Genomic DNA, 8,065 nt, shown 5'->3' on the forward strand with positions numbered 1-8,065 from the left:
ACTGCTAGAAAAACCATAGCTTTGACTAGACGGACCTTTGTTGATAAAGTAATGTCTCTGCTTTTTAATATGCTACCTAGGTTGGTCATAACTTTTCTTCCAAGGAGCAAGCGTCTTTTAATTTCATGGCTGCAGTCACCATCTGCAGTGATTTTGGAGCCCCCCAAAATAAAGTCTCTCACTAATAAAGAGTAGTCCTCTCCAAACACATTTCTCACGCAAGAACCCAAGAAGCAGAAAGTCAAAGACAGGGGAGCCAGCCTCTAAGTTTAGCTGGATAGATAAAAAGCCATGCCATCCCATTCTGAAGACTCCGTGATGGAGATGTCACTCTCCCCATTCCTCTGCCATTGCTTCTCTGTGTTCACCTTGTCCCCGAGTGTACGCATTGTCTACCTGCCTTCATCTGAAACAAAACAGGAAGTGACTTACTTGAAAGAGAATATAAATCAAAGCTAGCTACGGTAAGAAGTATTAAAAAGAAAAAGCACACACAGAGTTGGGCACAAGATAGTGCCAGGGATGAAGTTAATACACAATGCAGCTCCCAGGCACCTAGCAAAGGTTGTGAATCTGGCCCCGAACTGTTGAGCAGGAGATGAGAAAGGGGGAAGCAGGTGAGCATATCTATTCATGGGGCCCAGAGATATGCATGGCAGAGAGCCCAGGTATGTTTCTCAACTCCAGCAGCTTCCCCTTCCCCTAGCATGCTCAATGCACAGGTCCTTCTGGGCCTTTGGTCTCACAGCTCACACCCTGACTGTTTCCTCATCGCGTGTCAGCCACCTGGTCTCCTTTTTGTTTCTTGCAAACATCAAGGTCATTTCTGGCTTCATTTTTCCTCTTTCCTCAGATCTTCACACGTCTGACTTGTTCTTGTCATTTGGACCTCAGCTCAAAGTCCCATCCTTGGAGAAGTGGTTTCTGACTGCCGACTCAAAAGCGATTCCTCTTCCCTACAAGCCTATGGTGAGATTGCTTCACTCTGCTTGTTTTTTCTCATAGCACCTAATCACCGCATAAAAAAATTTAACTCATTTATTTGATAACATAGTTATTGTGTGTCTCTCCCATTACAAAAGGTCATGAGCGCAAGACCTAGGCTGTACCCCTTAAGAGAGAGTCTAGCAGTTGAGAGGAGTCTCGGTGAATATTGGCTGAATAATTGAACGAAGGCTGATACTAAAACTGGGGAAAGCTTTTTCTGAAGGGTCCTTATACAAGGGACACAGAGCAGCGTAACAGGTGTATTCTGAGCAGCATCCTTACAACAGTCACTGCGAGGCATCTCCGCAGACTCTCTTCTTTTTTAAGATTTATTTCTTTATTTCACTTTATACGTGGCTGCACCGGCTCTTCATTGGTACACACGGGCTTTCTCTACATATGATAAGTGGGCGCTGCTCTCTAGGTGTGGGGCATGGGCTTCTCATTGCAGTGGCTTCTCTTGTTGCAGAGCACAGGCTCTAGGCGTCAGTGTTTGTGGCCTGTGGGCTCAGTAGTTGTGGCTCATGGGCTCTAGAGCATAGGCTCAATAGTCGTGTCACACAGGCTAAGTTGCCCTGCATCATGTGGGATCTTCCCGGAGCAGGGGTTGAACCCATGTCGCCTGAATTGGCAGGTGGATTCTTAACTACTGGACCACTAGAGAGCCCCATCTCCACAGACTCTTAATTAGTATCAGGTCAGCTCGGAGCAAGGAAGAAGGGGAACTCACCAGGAGTAGTTTTATCTGTACTCCCTTCTACTGATAGAACTGATAAAACTACTCCAGGAATAGTTTATCAGTTCTCCTTTCTCTCTGACTGCAATCTCACTTGCTGCAACCAAAGACCATTATGCCATCCTCAATAGATTCAGATAAGAGTTGGCTGCCATTTTCTGCCCCCCAAAAGTCATTTTTATAAATGCGAAAAATTCTACAAATTTGCATGGAAGTGTCGAGCAGAGTAGTGTTAATGACTCAGATTAGTTCTTTAAGGGATCTGTGTGCTTTCTGTGGAAAATAGACTCCAGGTGCAAGCATTGGACTGAGAGGTCAGTTGGGAGGCCATAGTGGAGGCCAGAGTGATGGTGGCTTAGACCAATGTGGCTACAGTGGGGACAAAAAGAAATGCTTAAAATTGATAGGATTTGCTAATGAATTGGATATAGGATATACGCGAAGCGGGGAGGAACAATGTCTCCCAAGAATTTTAGTTTGAGTCATTGAGTGAAAGGTGGTACCATTTTGCTGATGTAGGATGCTGAAAAAGGAGGGTTGGGTTTTTTTTTTGTTTTTTGTTTTGTTTTGTTTTTATTGTTGTTGCTATTGTTTTGTTCTTTGGTTGTTGTTTTTTTTTGTCAGGAGAGGTGTTAAGAAGTGTTAAAGAGGGAAGATAAGTGAGAAGCTCTAAAAAAATCCAACTCTAACAGTATAAGTTATTCCAGTGTAGAAGAAAGAGGATGGCATCTGAAGAAGCTCATGCAGGTACAGAGTTTGTTATTTAACAAACTCAGATTTTTTAAGTCAAAAAAAGTTAGAATGGCAAAGAACTATGCCCATGCATTGCACAAATTTCATTTCTTGGTTTTGATATTATATTATAGTTAAGTAAGAAGTACCTTTGGGAGACACTGGAAGAGTGGTACTTGAGATCTCTGTATTATCTTTGCAATTTCCTGAAATCAATCATTATTTCAAAATAAAAAGTTTTTAAAGTTACCCTTGTTCAAGAGAAAGAAACAACAACAGATACTTTAGAGGTTTGAGTTGACTACAAGGTATTGTGAATCAGTGCTGTGATGTGGGTGACGAACTAATGCTGATGCAGTTAGGATGAAAAGAAGTAAAACATTTCCGAAGAGGGATTGTAGAAATACCAGTCTCTTATGTTCAGGTCAGTCCACATCTGAAGCTGGAAGTCCAGTTCTGGGTATCACACTTCCAGATTGACAACCACACTGAATGAGAGCCAGACCAAAATATCCAGAATGGGGCAGCCCTGTCATATAAGAAATAGTAGAAGGAGGCTAATTTATCTACCCAAGAAAACTGCAGACCTCCGTGAGACATAACATGTGTCTTCAAATACTTGACAGACTGTCATTTGGCAATCAAATTTAGATGAATCTTTGACATCCCTTAGCTGCAATGAACTTACACTTTCTCTTCACAAAATGCCAGAAATACTTTTAAAGAACACTAAGAGAAGCCGTTTAGCCATGCTAAGATTTCTGATTTTTTAAAACAACAGAAGCAGAATAAATCTGGAACATCAAAACGGTCTCCTACCTGAGTCTTAACTGTTAATTTCATTTGATTTGAAACTGTCACTAATTTTAAGGACTCTCCACTTTATTACCGCCACTTTCAAGTATTTCCTCCTGCCACTGTCAAAAGAGCTTTTAAGATATAAGATCTATAACTCAGAGTTCTGTCAGCCTTTCACATGGAACCAAGAAGTTTTATTTTTGCCTTGACTAGCAAACATGGGAGCACAGCACTTTTCCAATTTCTCCTGATTTATGTAGGGAAAAGAAGATGGATTTAATACTGCAAGATTATATTGATACCTCTTCAGTTCATATTAGCTTATACACTGCAATGAAGTTGAGACAGAAATTTAAGAAGAAAGAAATACTAAAAGGCTACAAAAAGTACAATGATAAAACCCAATGAAAAGAATCTTGCAGACACTGATTTTCATATCCTGATTGTGATGAAGGCATTAATTACACATTCTCACTATTGTGTGTCTGTTCAGTCTGCTCATGAATTTTTCTAATTCTGAACCCCCACACAGAAAAAAAGTCAAAAACAAAAATGTTGAACATCATCATGAACCAGAAACTAAATACAGAACATTATTCTTCTTTTAAACAAAACCAAAACCCTTGTTATACCTGGAATGGGGACTGATTGTGGTTCTGTGTGGTAGCTGTCTTACAGTCTCATACCATTTGCATCATCATTGGGAACAGGCAACAAGCAAAATAAATAAGTAGAGATATAACTTGTTAGATGAAGCAAGTATTACAGAGAAAAATAAACTAAGAAAGGAGATTAGGAGATGCTGAGATAGAGGCCTAAAAATGAGATAGTAAAATAAGCAAAGATCAGAGAGACGAGCAGTTCAGGAAGAGTCCTGGAAGTGTGCCTGGCATGTTCCAGGCAGAGTTAAAAGCATGAGAAGTCACAGAGAAACTTGCAGGCTATTGTAGGAACTTTGACTTCTACCAGTGCGAAGAGGATCTGATGGAATTTGAGAGAAGAGTGACCCGATCTAAACTACAGTTTAATAGGAGCACTCTGACTGCTGCATTGAGAATAGATTGGATGAACTGGGAAGGGACGTCATAAGCAGAAGAGGAGCAGTCAGAAGACTGTTGTCATGATCTGGGTAAGAGCTAATGATGACTCAGAGCACAGGGACAGTGGTTGAAATGGGGAGAAGTGATTGGGTTCTGGGTTCCATTTTGAAGGTCAAGTTAACAGGTTTTTCTAATAGATTTTTTGTGGGATGTGAGAGGAAGAGGAGTGTCAAGGAAGGGTGAAGTTGCCATTCACTGAGAGAGGAAAATAGGCTGTGGGAGAGAAAGTTTGGGAGATGGAGGCTGTCAGAATCTCACTGCGGGATGCTTGGCTGGATATGCCTTAGGTCAGGGGTCCCCCACACTCAGGCCACAAACCTGTGGCATGTTAGGAACTGACGACACAGCTGGAGGTGAGCGGTAGGCAAGTGAGATAAGTTTCATCTGTATTTACAACCTCTCCCCAGCACTCACATTACCGCCTGAGCTCTGCCTCCTGTAAGATTAGGGGTGGCATTAGATTCTCATAGGAGCACTTGAATCATCCCATAGATCATCCTCCAAGCTCCATGGAAAAACTATCTTCCAGGAAGCTGATCTCCAGTGCCAAAAAGGTTGGGGACCTCTGCCTTAGATATCCAGTTGGAGGTGACAAGCAGGCAGTCGGATATAAAAGGCTGGAAAACATGTTGTTGCCAGAGGTATAAATTGGGAATAGGTCAGTATTTAGATGGTAAGTTAAATGCCTGTGGTGTTGGAAACCTGGGTTCGATCCCTGGGTTGGGAAGATCCTCTGGAGAAGGGAATGGCTACCCACTGCAGTAGGTAGATTCTCCATTTTGACTGGAGAATCCCATGGGCAGAGGAGCCTGGTGGGCCACAGCCCATAGCATTGCGAAGAGGCAAACATGACTGAGCGACTTTCATTTTCTACAAAGACCATAGTCACTAGACTGGATGAAAACTCTAAGTGCGAGTGTGGAGGGAAGAGAGACGTGGCCCACTGCCTGAGCCATTCGGCAGCAGAGAACTAGAAGGAGCAGGAGGCAGGGAGGAGAGAAGCCTGGAGGCTGTGGGTCCTTCGTTCCCCCTTGCTTCTCTCCCTCCAGCTCTCACTCTCCTTCTTCACTTTCCATCTCTCTCAGCCTTACCTCCTTTAGCCTCACGTCCTTCAGCCTCACTCTTAGATACTAACAAAGACGTTTTCTATCAGAGTGCACAAGGCAAAACAGATATTCACCAGCTAAACCCTATCCTTTTAATTGGGTGATTCTTTTTAAAAGGCACACAGATCGCTCTTAGGTGCATTAGTTATACTATGTGGATCAGCCAGAACAAGTTACTCAGCTCTGTGTGTTCCACCGACCTGCCTGCCGAGTAGTATTGAAGATGTTCTCATTAGTGTTGCCGTTGTTATTGTTCAGGGAGGCTTCAGCCCTCAGTGCACCCTCCCTCCTGCCTTCTCCCACTCCACCCCCTGATCCAGAGGCCAACAAATGCTCACATCATTTCACTTTGGTCCAGCTGCCAGGCTGGGGAACAGATGTTGTATTGTTAACACCAAGAAGAGAACAAACAGCCCCGCTCCTCTGTGTTCTCCCACCTCCCCCTCCATCCCCATTTTAGTTCCCTGGTGAAAATGGGCAAACAGTTGTTGGGGGGAGGCGAGGATGGGGCTCCAAGTGAGTAATGCCATCCTCCCCAGCCAAGGCTGAGCCCCAGCCGGAGGCGCACAGAGCGTTCTGCCTGGCCCTGTTTACAGCAGACACGAGTTCAATCAGCTGAGAGGCTGGCTCGTGGCTGGTGACGTGAAGATACTCACACTGAGCAGGGCATTGAGAGAAAGAAGACAATGACCCTCTTCTACGTGTAGCCCCAGTAACCCATCTACCTGCATTTGATGAGCAAAAGCTGTGCCCAAAAGACAATCCCAAGGAAATGATTTCCTAGCTGAGGTCTATCTCTGTGTCTGCTCATTTCTCCTTTAGAAACTTCTAAGAGGTGGAGGGACCTGAACCATTTCTTTTCTGGAGACTAGAGGTTTACAGTCTTCTGATTTTTTTTTTTTTTCATTCTTTTGTAGGCCATTTCCTCAGGTTCAGGGACATGGTGGGGTGCAGGGGTGGAATAAACATGGACTATTGAGGGCCAAGCCTAGAGATGAAGGAGGGCATGAAATTGAGGAGGCCAAGTACGGGGCAAAAAGGTGTGCAGGGCCATGACGACCAGGCTAAGTAGTTGGAACTTCCTTGAAGTTACTAAATGGCAATGAACAGATTTTTGACAAGAGAGTGATGTACAGGAAGCAGATATTTCCTCTGTGAAGGATGGATGGGAAGGAAGATCTGGTTAAGAGGTTGCTCTAAGAATCTGGGTAGCAGACAGCAAAGACCCCAAGATTCCATTAGAGTTGGCTCAGCTGTTGTCAATGAGGTGAAATCAACAGGGCTTAGGAACCAATTGGGTGTAGAGAAGGGATGGCTGAGGAGAGGGGATGGCTGAGGATGACTATGGTTATAGTGAGAATGTACTGGTTCTCAGCCCTGAAAAGGTTATGCCCATCCAGCCTCCTGTATACATCATTCAAAATAAAGTAGATGTAAGGAAGTGGGATGGAGAAGGAAATGACTACCCACTCCAGTATTCTTGCCTGGGAAATCCCATCACAGAGCTTGGCGGGCTATAGTCCATAGGGTCGCAAAGAGTTGAACACAACTTAGTGACTGAACAACAGCAAGGAAGAGGGGAAGGAAAGTTGGGATAAATTGGGAGATTGGGATCGACATATATACACTATTGATATTGTGTATAAAGTAGTTGGGCTTCCCAGGTGGCTCAGTGGTGAAGAATCCACCTGCCAATGCAGGAGATGTGGGTTTGATCCCTAGGTCAGGAAGATCCCCCAGAGAAGGAAATGGCAACCCACTCCAGTATTCTTGCCTGAGAAATCTCATGAATGGAGGAGATTGGCAGGCTGTGGTCCATGGGAGTCGGACATGACTTAGCGACTAAACAACAGCAACATAAAATAAATAACTAATGAGAACTGATATAGCTCAGGGAACCCTATTCAGTGCTCTGTGGTGACCTAAATGGAAAGGAAATTCAAAAAAGAAGGGGATATACATATACATATAGCTGATTGACTTTGTTGTACAGCAGAAGCTGATACAGCATTGTAAAGCAACACAACATTTTAAAGCAACTGTTCTGTTGTTATTTTGTGACTAAGTCATGTCCAACTCTTTGTGACCCCATGGACTGTAGCCCACCAGGCTCCTCCGTCCATGGGATTCTCCAGGCAAGAATACTAGAGTGGGTTGCTATTCCCTTCTCCAGGGGAGCTTCCTGACCCAGGGATAGAACCCACATCTGTCTCCTGCACTGGAGAATCCTCCTCGGTGGATTCTTTACCACCGAGTCACCGGAAGCAACTATACTTCAATAAAAATTAATTAAAAAATGTTTTTAAAGTAAGTGTAAGGAATTTCAAGAAGTTTGTTTTATTCTAGAATGGCTTACTTGACACTTTTTTAAAAGCACTGAACACTTTCCAAATAATTCTTTGGCACCCTGTTTTCTTGGTATTTCAAGCACGTACCTTTTCATGCTTGTTGGACAAGCCAACATGGGAGAGAGTTGCGAAATTCATGTTTGGGCCACTAGGTGGATGGCACGCCTCTCACAAAGAACAGTGAAGCAGGAAGAGGAGAAGCAGGAGCAGAGTGGGGCTGATGAGCTCAGCCTTGGGCTTGTGAGTGTGAAGTATCAA

Source organism: Bos indicus, chromosome 16, assembly GCF_029378745.1.
Source record: "Bos indicus isolate NIAB-ARS_2022 breed Sahiwal x Tharparkar chromosome 16, NIAB-ARS_B.indTharparkar_mat_pri_1.0, whole genome shotgun sequence".
Taxonomy (NCBI): domain Eukaryota; kingdom Metazoa; phylum Chordata; class Mammalia; order Artiodactyla; family Bovidae; genus Bos; species Bos indicus.